Below are 17,395 nucleotides of genomic sequence, written 5' to 3'. Positions count from 1 at the left end.
GCATACAACTAACCAATAGCAATGTCTCGTTCAATGACCATGTCCTTGTTCTAAACAACAGAGACCCCTCAGAGTTATATTCACTAAAGCTCGAAGATCCTTCAAAAAGGCCAAAAATTGAAGAGATTCCCAAACCACATAAATCTAAAATTTCAGAAATGGTATTTGTTTGCTGGGATAAACACCTGACTAAAAATAAGGACAGTTGGTGATGACCATAGCCTAAATTTCAAAAATATGTGTACATTTGACATGAATATTACTGTAATTCATTTACTAAAGTTTCAAAAAAAATCATTCTACATAATTTTTGTGTTGACAGGCCCCATATACACTTCCCAGGTTACCTACTTGGTAATTTATTGTATGGTATGATATAGTTTAAATAGTAAGAGTATACAGGATTGGGCAAGAAAACGTGCACTATTAATTAATGTTCATTTTCTTATAAATATAGGAAGGTTTAGTGATTCCTGTTTACCGTTCTAGTTCAGTGCTACTTGAGACTGGTTTTAAAGATGGTCAAGGGGAAGATTGATGGAGATCACTTCTCTAGGAAAGCAGAAAGTGGAGGGAATAATCTAAAGAGGGATCGGGAGTTCATGGAACAGATGATCATAGTAGACAAATATATGAATCATCTCGCTAGGACCATCAAGACGGTCGTGAAGGACGACTTGGGTTTGCCCTCATACATGAGGAGTCCCTTTACCTTCGAACAGAGGTCATGAAGGCTCGAGAGGTAAAGAGTCAAAGTGATGTTTCCTTCTTCCTCCCTAGATTTGAACCTGCTGGACTTTTCTATGAGAGGCACTATGGAGAGGGAAATCTTCAAAACTCCACACACAAATGTGGTCACACTGAAGGCTGCCATCGTGATTGCGTGGGACAACTTGATTAAGGAGATTGTTATCAACTCTTGCAATGCCTTCCAGCAACGTATAAAGACTGTGGTTGATAGTGATGGTGGGCAAAATGAATGGGCAAGTTTGCAAAGGCCTTTTTTGTTATTTTTGAAAATAAAAAAATATTATAGTATTTCTAAAGAAACCTCTTGAGTCCACGTTTTGCAGCCCTGTATCGGGGCCAAAAAGTACCAGGTCGTCTTCAAGAAGGTGGTTTTGTCCTGGATGAGTTCCCACTACCCAGAGGGGAACTCTCTGTTCCAGCAGGACTCCCCCCCCTGGGCATAGGACCAGGACCAAAAGGCTCGAGGTGAATGTTTAAGATTTCTGAAAACATGATTTGTGGCCTCTCTCCTGGTCTGACATGAAATCAATCGACTATGGTATCTGTTCCGTGCCCCATCTTAGTATTGACAAGCTAACGACCTCTGCCATGAGGCGGTGGGCGGGCATGTCAAGGGTGACGTCATCAATGTGGGTGAAGCATTCATGCTTGAGGTCATGCGGCAGCAGACAGCCATGTTCGATAAAGGCCTTCAAAAATGCAACTCCCCCCCGTTAGCCAATGCCACAAAATAGTTCTCACAAGTGTTTGTCTTGACTTCCCTTGAAATCATATTTAAAAAATATATGAAATTTGATTTTTTGTAGTTACTATTGGAAAAGAACGTTAAAATCTCATTTGTAAATGTTCAACGTTGAGTGTTCAAAAAGAAAAAAAACCAGTTCGGTTTATTGAACGCAGATTCTATGGAATGTCGTTCAATTTGGGTTTTGTTCACAATCCCCTGTAAAGTCAATGGAACACTAATTCTGAATCAACATTGGTATTTGTCATTTGCTTTTATTTTTATTTTAAGACAGTTTTTGTGTTGATGCAGCACAAATATATCCAGATGTAAGGTGTAGAGATTATGTCAGTCTTTAATAGCGTGATTATAATTATTTTTTAATTAAAGCTTGGAAAAAGAAAATATTGTATTATACATTTTAAATATAAATGTTATTTAACTACGAGGTGTATCGTACTAATATACTGAGTTTAAGCTAAAATAGATATACACTCATGCAATTCAAAAGCCTGTGGTTGTTAGGGATTGATTTTATTAATTTGGTGCTATATAGTAGTATTTATAAAATATCAGCTGTTGTCAAAGATTTATTATTTTTGAATTGAATTTAGAAGGCCGTCAGAGTCAGACTCAAGAACACAACATTAATTCTTGCAAGCCCCAAATGAGATTTCAATGCTAGTTTGAATGTCAAAGACTGTTAATCATCTTTAAAAGGGTTGGAAAGCAGGATTAAATTTTTTGGGAGTGAGGGGGCTTAGATTTTTGAATTTTTTTTTTATAAAAAATTCAAAAATTCAAACATTTTCAGTAAAAATTTTTTTTTTTAGAAATTTCAAAAATCCACAGCTGTTCACCAAAAGTTTAATTTTTTGAAAAAAATTTCAAAATTTAAATTTTTTGGAGAAAAATTTCTAAAATCCTAAGCTATCAATGCAAATTAATTTTTCTGGGAAAAAAATCAAAAAGTTCATAGTCATTCTTGAAAAAATTAAATTTTTTAGAAAAAAATTTTGAAAACTCCTCAGCTACTCACAAAAAAAACCAAAGATTAAATTTCAAAAATTAAACTTTTGGGAGGAAAGTTTTAAAAATATATAGATATTTACAGAAAATCAAATTCCATTATTAAATTTTCTAGTAAAATGTATAAATTCCTTAATTTTATATTATTTTTGGGCGGGTCTATAGCCCTCCATCCCACGCCCTGCAGACACCCCTGGAAAGGATAGGGGCATTAAAAGGGAGAATATCAGTGGTAAGGAGCCCAATACATATACAAAAAAAATCATTGGGAGAAGTATAAGTGGTCACAATATAGTCCAAATGCTCTTTATTATTCGGACTGGCCGCATGTTAAGATGAAGGCATGTAGTAGGAAACGTCATGGAACTATCATGAACCCTCGGCATTCACCCAAAAGGGGTAGTAGAGGGGGTTAGAATCAGGGGTGTAAGAGGCCAAAAATGTAAAAAAAAAACAGTTCAAAAGATGTAAAAAGAGTCTTGAACTTAAGGAGATGGGCTTCTTTCGTTGCTTTTGTCAAAAGGGGCCTCTCCCCCCCTTTCAAGGCTCTATCCACCTACTTTTTTGATATCTCTCTGATCAGTTTGGTGTGAAACCCCCAAATTCCTCGAATGGGCCTTCATGGATTTGAGCATGGGTCATTTTCTGAAACTCCTCCAGGTGCATTTTGGCCTTTTTGGCAGATCACTTCTTCCCCTCCAACGTTTTGGACTTGCTGATGTTGGTGACGGTGCCCAAATGGAAACTCGTTAATCACGTTCAAGTAATATTTTCTCTCCTTTTATGTAAGCTAGAGAGGATATTTATTTTGTTGTGTAACTAATTGAATATGTATGTAAATATCGAAATATGAATTAATTTCAATCACTCAACTTTCATTAATTATGGAAATAATAAGTGTTCAGATTACGATGGACCACCCGGTAAAGGCAGCTGTTGAGTAAGCCTGGTTTAATCCTTCATTAGTGAGCTTGGATTTTCTGTACCTCAAATTTTATAAAATTGCTTGGAATCTGTTGAAAATGGTGCCCCAATTAGTTTCTCCCTGAGAAGTTTCACCCTAATATATTATGCACTAAAAGTATCTTCGCACTTATTTTTTCGGGCTTATAGTTGTTTTTTTTCTTCACTGGAGGTAACACCTCTAGCCTAACTTCAAAAAGGTAACGTAATCAGTAGCGTCCACAAGTACTTTTAAGGTGGGTCTGCCTTTGGGTCTTTTTTGATAAATTTAAATTATAATTTTTTTAGTTTATTTATAAAAACCAAAAAATAAACATTTTTGGATGAGTCAAAAACTTTTTTTTTTATTATGAGATTTGGATTTTTTTAGAAAAAAGAATTTTTTTTTTACTGTGATAACTATAAATATGATGCAAAGTTAAGAGACCAACGGCCCCAATAGTTCCAAACTCACTGCAATGAGAGTATTAGGACAAGTCCTATCAATCCTTGGGAATATATAAAGTTGAGAAACGACATCAAGGAAAAAACTTTTTAAGCTTTTAGGACTGAACTGTACTGGGCAGAGAGTGAACTGGGTGGACTGCAGTCTTCAGTCCTAAATAAGAACTTTCACAACAATACCTAATTGCAGATAGTCTTGTATAAAATAATATTTTTGTAACTTATACAGGGGCGTCCACAGGGGTTGGGCGGGAAAAACTGTTGCCCCAAATCAAGAAATTTTTGTCTTTATAACCTAAAAAATATCCCTTTCTGGGAAAAATTTCAAATGGAAAAATAAGTGAAAAAGTTTTTTGAAAAGGATTAAAAAATTTCAAAAAAAAAAATAAGCCAATTCTCCCTTGGTCTCTATAATTCCAAAGCCACTTTAGTGAGAGTATTGCAGATAGTTTTGTATTAAATAATATTATGGTAACTCATACAGGAGCGTCCTCAGGCGGTGGACTGGAGGAATTGTTGCCTCCAAAATCAAGGAATTTTTGTATGAATAACACAAAAATTATCCCTTAGAATGAATAATGTCAAATTGAGAAATAACGGGGGGGTGAAATTATCGAATTGGATTAATAATTTTCAAAAAAAATAACCAATCAAGACTATTATTCAAATGGTGCAATTTTTTTAGTTTACACTTGGTAATATACAGGGAGCAGGGATCAAATTGTCTCCTACTTTAAGCCTTGATAACTTGAAGACGACATTATCAAATAAAAAACCGGTTACCAAATAGGAAAGCTATTCTTGTCAGCTGACGATAAGTAGTTCAGTTAGCATCATGCCGTCATCATATGAGAAGATAAAGAGCTATAAGTGGAACGAGGAGCTTTCGAGGTCCGCCGTAGTCATGGCATTGGTTAATAATGGAGGTGAAATCTCCAATTCAACGATTGCTTCAACCTTAGGAGTGAATTTACGGACTGTTCAGCGTTCCCGTAAGAAGCTAGAGGACACCTGGGATGTTGATGCCACCATAAAGAGGGCACCCAAGGAGGAGGGCACCGACAGGAAGGTCAGGGTCTAAAGGTCAATACAGAGGTCTAGCTGGATGTTATGTAGAAGGTGGTTCTGCCCTGGATCCAAGGGGTGGGGTGAGACATGCCCTGGGTGTGGCAACAGGACTCAGCACCCTGCCATGTGTCCAAAATCTCCATTCAGTGGTTAACCGAGAACCGTTATGACGTCGTAACCAAGGATTTGTGGCCTCCTAACTCTCCCGACCTTAATCCTTTCGACTATTTTGTCTGGGGCTATGTCGAGAGACATACCAAGAGACATCCCCATAGCACCAAGGCCAGCCTGATGGACGTCATCAAGGAGGTATTTGGCAACATGGACAATGAGATGGTCAGAAGAGCCTGCGGCCGGTTCAGAGGCTGTATTGAGGCAGTTATTGATGTGAACGGTGATTATATCAAATGAATGGCTACTCTATATCTATATGCTCGTCATAGTTTTGATTTTCAATAAAAAAGTTAAAAAATGTATATTTTGTGCTGTTTTTTGTAGAAAAATATTTTGACGACAATTAGATCCCCGCTCCCTGTATATATAAAATATATCATGTGTTTACATGGTTTCATTTCTATTTATTTCTCTCTATTTGCCCAACTCCATGGAAAAGTAATTATCGCAAATGTATGTATTCCTTCAACAATTTAGCAGACAAATCTTCAGCAATAGCCTTTAATAAACAAAACAAAATTAAGGGAACATTAAATGGCGGATGTTGAGTAATTATATTCTACGATTCACTACACTTCAAATGCATTTTACGATAATTATCCTAACCTTGTGATGCATAGTCATACTCTATAGGTTTTATTCTCTGTACCTTCTTCCAGTAAGGGGGGGGTCATATATTGATGGCGTTTGGGAAAAAGTACAATTTTGGGCGCATTTCTCCCCAAGTCTGTGTTTGTGCAAAACTCTATAACCCCCTCCGATTGAACGTCCTTCATTTTCAGATCCCCTACTCCCGGAATGTATTTGTAAATAAAATATATTGGTTATCTTAAAAGCCCACTAATCAGGGGCGTCCGCAGGATTATATTCTGGGCGGTTGGGGGGATTATGTCTTGAATTTTGAATTTTTTAAATAAGTCTATCCGCTATATTTATTTAGAAAAGAAAACTTGTAAAAGTTTTCTTAAAATTCTTTTTTCTCAATAATATTTTCTCCCGACCGAAAAAATTCCCTCTTATAAAACCAAAAAAACCTTCCCTTGGGTGGGAAATAAAGCCCCTTGAGCCCCACACCCCTTGTGGACGACCCTGCTGATATACTTCAGATTGAGAAGGCTTTACAGATCAGTTCTCAATGTAGTGGACACCAAAATATCCTACAACCCCCTCCTCATCCTAAAATATCTTTAAATCTGTATCCCCTCTATCAGTTTGTACGTCATAGATGTATGACCCCTTAGTGAGATAATGCCGTGCAGATCATAGACCCGAAATTTAATCGTTTATAAATTGTAGAACGATTTTTTTGAAATAGAATATACACAACCTATTTAAAAAGTACAATATTTGAACCTCCCCGGTCCCCACCTCCCTCGTATATATTTGTAAATAAAATGCATTGGTTATTTTGAAGACCACTGATCAGGAGCGGCGTCCGTAGGATTATATTTTATGTTAGGTTTGGCTTTTGGAATTCTTTTGAAAAATTTACAAAATTACATTTTTTACTCCGCTTCATAATTTGGTGGAATTACCTTTTTATTTAGAAAAGAAATCCTAATAAATTTTTCTTTCAAACATAATTTTTTTCTAATATTAACAAAAAATTATTTCTTCAGGTCGTGCTACAGGCCCACCCTGCCAAGGACTTCAACACTACGTGTATTAAAATGGATAAATGATTACGGTGTGCCCCCTATATATATTAAGTCCGAAGTTAAACATTGATTTGGCCTTAAAGTTGTACCTCCCAAGGTTAATAGAAAAAAAAGGTTAGGCCATCATGTAATCGGGCTTCCAAGAATTTTCAATCTGATGTATTGTACCGACTGCTGGGCAAGCCAAGTGGATTTTCACAAAACACGCAACCACTCATAGTCAATGACGTCACTTTTGCTAGAATTTTCAATTTAATCGTTTAATTTATCGTACTGACAACTGGACAAGAAAAACAGATTTTAACAAGCCACTCATCTACTATGACGTCAATATGAAAAGCGTCGTACAAGCACAACATTGGTACCTCCAAAGTGGTAACTTTAGTCAAATCCTCCGAATATGAGATACATTCTTAAATCAACCCTGAAAATTGCGACCTTTGTGATGAAGGAACTTTAATACTTTTTTGAATGATAATTAAGGATAATTGTAATTTAGGCTGACGTAGAGTTAGTGTTACAAAAGTTAGTGTCAGATAAAAGTAGAAAGTCGATGACGTCATGGATTTACATATGGTTTCGTTCAATTTTTATATGTTTGTACATAATATACACATTCATGGACTCAATTCAAGTATACTTAGACCATAACACTTGCATAAACACATATTTGCTACTTGATTTGATATTTAAAATTGTTTTAGCGTTGTTGTTGATTTTAAAAGCATTCAAACATTAATTGACTCGCAAAACGACGACGAGTATCAAAAACATCTAAAAAGTAATCCCTTCCTCCTCGCCGACTTTTGAAAGTAGTAAGGCATCAATGTGTTTTTGGGTGCTTAGAGTCTACAATTAGAACTGCAACTGATTTTTATAATACGTATTTCCATCACGTGTTGTCCAGCCCCTAATAACAAGGAATCTGAAGCAATATCTAAAGACTTAGTATAAGCGATGACGTCATCGAATGTAGGCAAAGAGTATAACCTCCCGATCCTCGAATCACACACAGAAAGTTTTGTCTATGAAATTTGAAGGACTGGCTAACTTCTAACTGATTTTGGACCTTTTGCCCCTGTTTCTTTTTACAAATTTTTTGCAAAAATGTTTTTTCCAATTTTTTCGCGAATTTTTGATGTATATATGTTGGTATAATATATATAATGTGTATAACACTTTTTTTTTGTTTAATTCATCCAATATATCCAAAAAGAAACATTTCGTTCTTCCTCCTCCCTTTTGGCTGCCTAGCAACAGTTGAAGAAACAGGGGCATGATACAATAAAAATTGTGATGTGCCAAGTATTAAACATTCTAACTGGCATTTTCCTCGTTTTTATATTCTTCAATTCTAGCTAGGAGTGAAGCAAAGAAAGAGACTACGAGGACCGTAGGACCGATGAGTGGTAAAAGACCGGCCCAATTGGAAAAAGACGGAGAGGAGAAAAATAAAGAAAAAGTCCTTGGACTGATCCAACACTGCTATTTACATATTATATAATTATACATAAACTGACTCTCAAATCCATTTTAAAAGAATTTAAAAAAATCGACTGCGATGAGGTTTTTCAAAAATCGCTGATTTTAATAGGGGGTTCGGTTATTCTTAGCTAATAGTCCATCATAAGAAATTGTAGATACATTAAGTTTCCCCGATGGAGTTCTTACTTTTTTATTTTAGCACAAAAGTAAAAAATAAAGTGGAATCAACTTTTTGGGCCCTTAATAGTATTAGGGATTCTTCTCATCTCACTAAAAAGAGCCTGCTCTTTCGGTTGCCAATCGGCTCTCCAGAAACTTTTGTTGCTTTAATTCATATATTAATATTACAGAGGCGCGTCCACAGGGGGTAAGACGGATTTTTTTTTAAAGTCCAAAAACCAAGCCCCCCAAAAAAAAAAGTTATTTTTTAATGTCTTAAATGATCCGTAGGAGTAAAATTGGGACATCTAGCAGCCTTCATCCACAACAACTTTGGAAAGGGATCTATTCTTCTATGAGTAAAACCTGAAGTGATTTTGTGGGGTTCACGGTTCTCTTACATAACCCGTATCCCCGGAGTATAGTATATTATATTAAAAGGGTTGGTTGATACTCAGGATAGCAGAAGTGATAGGCTTTGATTGTGTGTGAGTCATGGTTATGTACCAACACTGTTGAACCTAAGAGGCAGAAATTTTGTATTGGTGCCTCTTATGACTAAGACGGGGGTGCAGATTTTTCGGGGGCCATGTAAGGGGGCTTATTATAAACCCAAAACAGAAAAAACTGTTTTGTTTTAGCTCAAAGCGACTAGATAGAGGGTTGAGTTATAAATTTAAAAGTAACTAGCGTCTCAAAAAAATAAAATATATACGACTCAGGATTTTCTCTAAATTTATTCAAAATCAAATAAGTTATGGGAAAAATAAGAAATGGGTGAAAATTACACCTTTTTTTTTTCATGTGCAAAAAAATTGATGAACAATAAAGTTGTTGCATCTATGTCTGTGTGCTTTTTTATAATTCCAATACATTATATTTTCTACTATTTCTGCGAAATTGTTGCAAAAAAGTTTTTTTGCAATTTTCTTTGAAAATTTTTGATGTATATATGTTGCTATTATATTGAAAGTTTATAACACTTTTTTTTTGTTTAATTCATCTGATATATACAAAAAGAAACATTTCGTTCTTCCTCCTCCGTTTTGGCTGCCTAGCAACAGTTTTTGTTTTCTTCTATCTCTATCTACTATTAAAAATAAGAAGTGAAGGGAAGATTGTACTACCCAGTAAATTCGTCTTGGATGAACACTTATGAGAATTCATATCTGATCAATCATTTTTTAGGTAGTAACATAAATGGAAGATTGCATTAACCAGTTAATTCATCTTGGATTGCACCAATTCAAATGAACACTTATGAGCATTCTATTGAAGCATTGGATATGACGCAGGATACTAATTAATTTAGAGGTAAAGTAATTCTAAAGTTGTTTTGTAGTTAGTGCATGTATTAAGCGATCTTCCCTTTAAGGAAAGTTAGGGGCAGATTAGCTTATTGACAAGGGGTTGATCAGGATTTAATTTACAAAGGTTAATATAATAAACTTTTTATTTGTGAATAAGAAAAAATAAAAAAAAAAAAAATTGATTAATCATAAACTTGGTTTAGTTACATAGAAATCTCTTGATTTTTTAATATTTACTATTATTGATTGTTGAAGTTTGATTTAATCAAGTTGATCACTTCTTCTTCTTCTTCTGGTTATTATTATTATTTATCTGGAATATAATCAGTAGATATTTGAAATTTAGATACTTTACATTGGTGACCCCAACGTGATTCGAAAAATGCCCCGAAATCAAACTTCACCACCTGTGTCTCCCCAAAAACAAGCATGGTCGATTCAAACGGAAGACGCGAATTCAGCAATGGCCGTTGCGGAACTCCGCCTTCCTAGATTCTGTTCTTAGGATGTTGAGAACTGATTACGGAGAATTGAACTTGATTTTGCGTTGAGGGGGATTTGTCGTACCCAAGTTAAATATGGTCTTATGGCGTCAACATTGCCGGGTGATGTTTTCAATATTATTCCTATTAGTGAGGAGCATCTCACTTATGAGGGAGTGAAGACATCCATATTAGTCCAATATGGGATGTCATCTTCCGCAAGGATAAAAAGAGTAGTCGACATGATGGTTGATACTTCTGGACTCTCGAGCATGGATGTAAAAGTTGAGGTTGAACGTCTTCTGGATGAAGAATACATAAAGGATTTACGTGAAAGTTGGATTAAAGAGGCACTAATAAGGAAGGCTCCAAAGGAACAACAAGGATATTTGAGAGTACAATCAACACTTACGACTAAGAATTTAGCAGATATGAGTACGGCTGCAAAGGAAGTCATAAACACTTCCATTTCTACTGTCGAGGATCCATCATCTTCTCCCACTGTCGCATCTTTGATTAAGAAGATACCTAGTGGAGCTTTTTCGAAGACCTCAACATCTGCAAAATTTAAAAAAGTATTTTATTATCATTCAAAATTTGGTTTGGATGCAACTGTGAGCTCTGGTTCTGATTGTCATTTTAATTCATTAATTTAAAAAAAACTACATTGCCCTCGGTGACATGGGACTGAGGCATTAAATAATCCTTCAAATTTCTTATTAATTAAAGACAATATAAATACAATTAATTTTCTTATGGATACGGGTGCCCAAGTATCCGTTAAATACCCGACAAATTGTAAAGATTTGATTTGATTTACGGAATTTTCCCTTTTAAAGTGGTTCATGTAATGTTCTTCGAACAACACCAACAGACGGAAGTAAGGGACCGGAGTAAAGCCAATAAGAAAACCTTTGGATTGGGGGTACAATCATACACTAAAACATACATATATTCTATAAGGGATTACACTTAAAAGGATGTACATAGACATAACTATTAAAATATATAAACTCGTAAAACAAAAGGTACATTACTATCTATTTAAAACAAATCCCTACGTCATGAGCTAAAAGTATATAAAAGACAATACATAACAATTCATGTGTGAGTACAAACTCAAAGCAGCTGCATCTGTGAGAGTATCACCATACACAATATCTATTCAGGAATAATTCTGAAGAACTTAAACTTTTTTTTATCCAACATAAAATTTTATTTTGCGTTGTACTGATATATATATTCGGGTTTTTGGGTGTTTCAATTATTCTTTCAGAATAAATTAGGTACTTTTACATTCGATTTATATAAAAACTAACATAAATTATAAATAACATTATTTATTTAAATTTTTAAATCATTTGACAGACAGACAAATCCACCACTAGCATTTTGTGTCCAAATACCTCCACCCCCCTCCCTCCCCCTGCGTCCATGGAACGGGCAGGCTCATACAAATGTATTTATTAATTTAACTTAATGACGTAGTTATTTGTGTTGTATTGGACTTCTCTTGACGTCATTACTTGTCTTCGTTATTTATTTATCTAAATTTTATTAAGAATAATAATTATTATTTATTGTTTCATCTGGGATCTGCTCAACCTTCTATCCAATTAACCCTTCCAATAATTTTTCCCTAGTCCTTAACACTCCTTTGAGTCTCTTTAGGTAAAACGTATAACTTTCAAAAGTATTAATCATGGCGTGATACAAAGTTTGGAATTTCCACATTATCCGTCATCAAATATGAGATATGAATGATATGCGTCTATGTCAGTATTTTGATACTTTTCATTACGAATATGTATTTGATATTACTTGAGAAGATTTGGGATGATTCTATTTGACTTTTGTAATGTTGAAATGATCTATAGGGGAGAGTGAGGATACCTGTTACAGAGGAGACAGGCTACTCTGACAATAGCTTTTAAAATGTATAGTTATCTAACCACTCGGTTCTTATACAATTAAATGTCTTCCTTTGTTTATCAAATCAACATACAATCCGGCTTGCCTAATACTTGCACTTATAGATCATTTCGACATTGAAATTTTTGACACAAAAAGTAAACATTTACGCTAAGTGTTTATTGATATATATTTCTATTAATAAAGCATGAGATTTTTATTTCATTTTATTAAATGTCATAGCCTAGAGTGTTGTTCATTTAATTAACATTCTCGTAATATATTATTAGTGTCAATATTCAGTTCACATCATTGATTCTGAGTCCAACACTATGGGTGAGACTTGCTACACTCCATTTTTATTATATATATATATATAAATACATATATTATATTTAATTTTTGTAATTTAATGTTAGACCTTTAATTATCAATCACAGTAAATAGTAAAAAATATATATTGTATTAATCTTATTATTAACTATCCTTTATTTCTGTAAATGTTTTATTTGTTTATCTTATAGGTATATGTAAGGACAAGTATTTACTTTATGCTGACAAACTATAATAAAAAGTAAAATAAATGCTTGAATCTAACAAATGGCAGTTTTTGCATGTTTCCTCCCCTGTTGTCTCAAGTATCCTACTTTTGATTAGTTTCGAAAACACCAATAAATGGCTGTTAATTATTGGACTACATCAAAAATACTCTGGAATTATTTGTCTTAGGTAACAACTACCTATGTCATGTTGCCCCGGCGTTGTTGAATTATCTTGTAAAGTGTGAAACTTATGACAGTTTAAAAAAATATATGGGTTTTCCCCTAAATTAAAAATTTGATATAATTAATCTTTTTAAATATTGATGTTCGATATTCATTAAAATAGTTCAGCGTATTTAAGGAGTTATCCGGAAACCCCTTCTCAGATATTTATTATAACATAATGTATATACTTCTATAGAAATCTATACCTCAATTAATTGTATAAAACAGGGATTTTCAACCTTTTTTTAGTGATCTACCACATGTAAAATAATTATTTAACTCAATACTCCCTCAACAGCAAAAAGTATTTTTAGTTTCAGTGAGAGGCGCGTCCCCGGCATTATATTTTGTAGGGTAACATGGTTTTTGGAAAAAAAATTTTAAAAGAAATCTAAAAATTCATATTCAAAATCAACAGATATTTACAATAAAATATTTTTTTTGGAAAAAAGTTTCAAAAATCCTTAATTGTTTAGAAAAATTAAGATTTTTTTGGAAAATAATTCAAAATCCACAATTGTTAACAAAAGAATAAAAAAATTTGAAAAAAAAAATTAATTATAAAGTTTTTTGGAAACAAATTTTAAATATTAAATTTTTTGGCTTAAAAAATTAGAAATCCATAGATATTCATAGAAAATTAAATTAAATTTCAAGTATTCCATTTTTTGAAAAAAAAAATATATATATATATATTTTTAATAAAAAAAAATCATTTGTTTGGGAGGGGCTACAGACCCCCCTTGAGTTATTAATCACTTGTAAAATATTCTTTCAAAATCTCAGGCACCCCTTGGAGTGCCTCCAAGTACTCCAATACCACCATTTGAGAACCACTGGATTTAATAACCTACAAAAACTCAAATTTTTGCCATGGAATTAAGTTGAAATATTTATTGTAGCTAATACAGGGTCCGCAGAATGTCCTATTAAATTAACTTTACATGATTATATATGTAAGGTTGCAATATATTATGCTTAAACTCTAATTGCGTCAAAAATAGATCAAAACAGTTTTGTTGACCACTAATGAAGCCAAGAGAGGGGCTATAATCAATGAGGATCTGAAGGGCAAATCTCAACCAGCCATCTTGAGGAACCTGAAGAACCTAGGGGTCAACCCTATGCTCATCAAGAGAACCGTTAAGAGGTATGAAGAGACTCAACATATCAAGGATATACCCAGATCAAGCAGGCTAATATCAAAAGGGACGCCCGGAGTCGTCAATGAAGTCAAGGCAAGGATAAACTTTCCCAAGATATCAATGGATTTCTACATAGGTGCAAGCACAATGACCGAGATAACCTTGGGATGTATTCCTACAAATTGAAGAGGAAACATCACCTGTCAAGCAAGGTCAAGGCTCAAAGACTTGAGAGAAGCAATGCCGTTCTTCAAACACGGCTCCCAACATTGTATTTAGTGATGAAAAGATTTTCACTCTGGAACAGGCTTTTTACCAGGGCTGCAGAGTCGGAAGAATTTGTACCTACTCTGACCACAAAAATTGTTATAATTTATGTAAACAAAACTTATGTATTTATAATCTAAGGCTTATATTGTGTATTCGTCAAGTTATTTTCTAAATGGTTATAAATTATAGGTATTAAGTACTATTAATTTATGAAACTTATTAAGTTAACTAATTTATAAGTATACTTTACAAATTTCAAACGTGCTCAATAGTTCATACAATCACAAACACGTCTAAAGTTTAAATTATTATATTGGGTAGAGCATAGCCACTGGCCGTGCTAGTTCATTAATTAGACTTGTGAATATAGGCAAGGTCTCAGAGAAAATTGTAAAATTTCAGTGAGATATTGTATGTATTATGAATGTAATAGAAATAGATTTAATTTTGACCCATTTATTTTCTTGTTTATCTAGTTAAATATCTTATATTCCAAATATTTTATTTATATACAAAACAGTTATTTACGAAATGTAACTAATAACTACCTATGGCCATAAATTAAACCTATATTCAAAGTATATGGACTCAAATGACTCGATAGTACTTATATTGGCTATAAAACGTACTATTATAAATTTTTCTAATAGATGTTTTTCTGTTTTGTCTAGATTTTTTTTTTGTCAATAAGGCAAATTATGCAGTAGAGAAAACAATTTAATATCCCTTTTTTTTTCTTTTTGACGGGTTTTTGAACTTTTTTCCCACAAGTTTCATTTTGTATCAATAACTATGGATTTTTGAAAAAAAAAAAAAAAAAAAAGTAATATTTGATTTCCCCCCCCCCCACCATGATTTTTTCTGAATGTTTTTCGTAAATATTTTCAAGAAATAGTATATTTTAAATTCTTCTAAAAAATTCAATATTAGAATTTTTATTAATTTTATGGGAATAGCTATGAATTTATAAAAAAAACATCAAAAAAATTAATTTTGGAAATTTTTCTTAAAAAATTTAATTTTCTTTGAATAGCTATTGATTTTTTTCTTGTTGTAGCTCCCCCCGCCCCCAAATTAAGGGTTTTCTGTTTTTTTCCAGAGCTGTTGTACTGCGCTCCATGCACCAACTGCTTTCACAATATTCAAGCTCTCAATGGAACATTATTTGGAGGATCGGGCATATGCTTGGTTGCTCGTATGTGGGAAAAGAGTCAAAGTTAGTCGCTAACACTACCCTTATCCCAGGTTATATGGTTCCAGGTGCCTTTCTTCTCATGTAGAGGTTGTTGGAGGCGGGAAAGTTTCACGTGTCTCCCTGTTTCACTGAATGGGAATAAATAACTTCAACTAAATTTTATATGTACTAATATTGGCCAACCTATTTTAGGATTTCGTTCTTGTTTAGATGCCCCTTCACATCAAGATCTGTGATATTGACTTCTGACCTCGTGAATAATTACATCTATCCTCAAGAATTCATACATTCCTCCAGATCTTCTACGGAATAATCAAAAACTTCTACATATATGAACTATGGATTTCAATAAAACGGCAGAATAATCAACTAAAAGGTCCAATGAGGAACAGAAAGCGGTCTCATCCACTGGTCCTTCATTGAAGTTCTTGAGATTTTTTCTCTTTAAGTCCACTCTGCTTGTCTCCTACTCTAAGAACACTATTTCATTGATAAGTGTTATTGATGTATATAACGCAGAAATAACTCATTTTAATCAAAGTTATATCTATTCAATTTGTATGGTGGAGTTTGAGATGTAGGGTGTCTATGGATAATTATATAAGCTGGAAACTTTCAGTCTCTCTTTTGTCTGGAGAACATATTCTATTCTGCTTTTGCATATAAATATCTTGTATCGAATCATCCTATATATATATTATTCAAGTGAAGAGTTATATAAAGCAAAATTGAATGGAAAATACAGTGAGGAACAAAGAAATTTCTCATGATGCACCCGCAAATCCTCCATTGTAACTCTTGTGTTCAATCCTCCTATAGTTCACACCGCTTCGACACCCTCTTTAAGTAAAATGTTTCCTTGATAAGAGTCAATTAGTGTCCTTAATGCATATACCGCTCGAATCACAACTGAATAGAGTTTATCCCAAATATCAATTCAATTTATTTTTTAGTTTGAATTCGTACTGTACTGCAAATATGGACAACTAGTAAAGGGTTACCCGGCGTTGCTTGGGGCAAGAGGGAAATCACATTGAAAAAGGTCAAATTAATTGAGAAATTAAAAAAAAATATTCAGAAAATACTTGTACAAGTGTACACAGCCTCACGGCATGACCATCAACGATTTTGATGATTTTGTGTGAGCTTGCATTTCTCTAGGAAGTAAGAGAGTATGTGAAATATTAGGTTTCCGTGACTCCCCCATGTCGTTCTAGGCCCACTCAAAGTTAGGCCTAATGCGTTGTACCAGATTTGTTCAAAAGGTCATTATTCCGCTCGTAGTTCCTCGATTTTTTTTACAAAAATTACGTCAAAAGAGGCTAAAAAGAAACTAACTTCGACTTATATTAACTCAAAATCTTATTTTAATCAAAAATAAAAGTTGTGTGCCCTGGCTCGGCCTTCAAAATGTCGCCCCTACGAAGGAGCTGAACCGATTTTGTTTTAATTTTCGTAGAACATGTATAGGTATATGCTTTCAAACATATTTAAAATTCAGAGTGGGATCTTGATGGGATCACTTCCAACAAGAGCATTATTTAGAGTATATAGAGCCACTTTTATAGCATATTGGTATTATTGTTCTATATTTAAACTCGTATTATATATAATATACATCTTTTCTGTTGATTATTAAAATAAATTAGGATACTTCTTTAAGTATATTTCAGTTTGAAAATTTAGTTGTAGATTAGGCCCAACTTTCAGCAGACCTAGAACGGGCCAGGTGAGTTATAGAACCCTAATATTTCACACAATCTCTTATTTCATATAGAAAAGACAGCCAGTTCACTAAAAATCATCAAAGTCGATGATGATCATGTCGTAAATTGCAAAAAGTGTATACACTTGACGTAAT

General features: G+C 33.7%; 1 long non-coding RNA gene across 2 annotated transcripts; it reads right to left on the bottom strand.

Moving 5' to 3' along the window:
* Positions 1 to 9,889: 9,889 nt before the first annotated feature.
* Positions 9,890 to 11,452, bottom strand: LOC121126162 (uncharacterized). Of its 2 annotated transcripts, XR_005866830.2 has the most exons (3): positions 11,196 to 11,364; positions 10,659 to 10,804; positions 9,890 to 10,548 (listed from the first exon to the last, which is right to left on the bottom strand). It is a non-coding gene; the product is annotated as an uncharacterized lncRNA (long non-coding RNA). The 2 variants fall into 2 exon arrangements; XR_011782250.1 differs by having other exon boundaries at positions 10,659 to 11,452.
* Between the last annotated feature and the right edge of the window lie 5,943 nt (positions 11,453 to 17,395).

This window comes from Lepeophtheirus salmonis, chromosome 11, assembly GCF_016086655.4.
Source record: "Lepeophtheirus salmonis chromosome 11, UVic_Lsal_1.4, whole genome shotgun sequence".
Lineage (NCBI taxonomy): Eukaryota > Metazoa > Arthropoda > Copepoda > Siphonostomatoida > Caligidae > Lepeophtheirus > Lepeophtheirus salmonis.
This window is presented reverse-complemented; position numbering and strand designations above follow the sequence as displayed.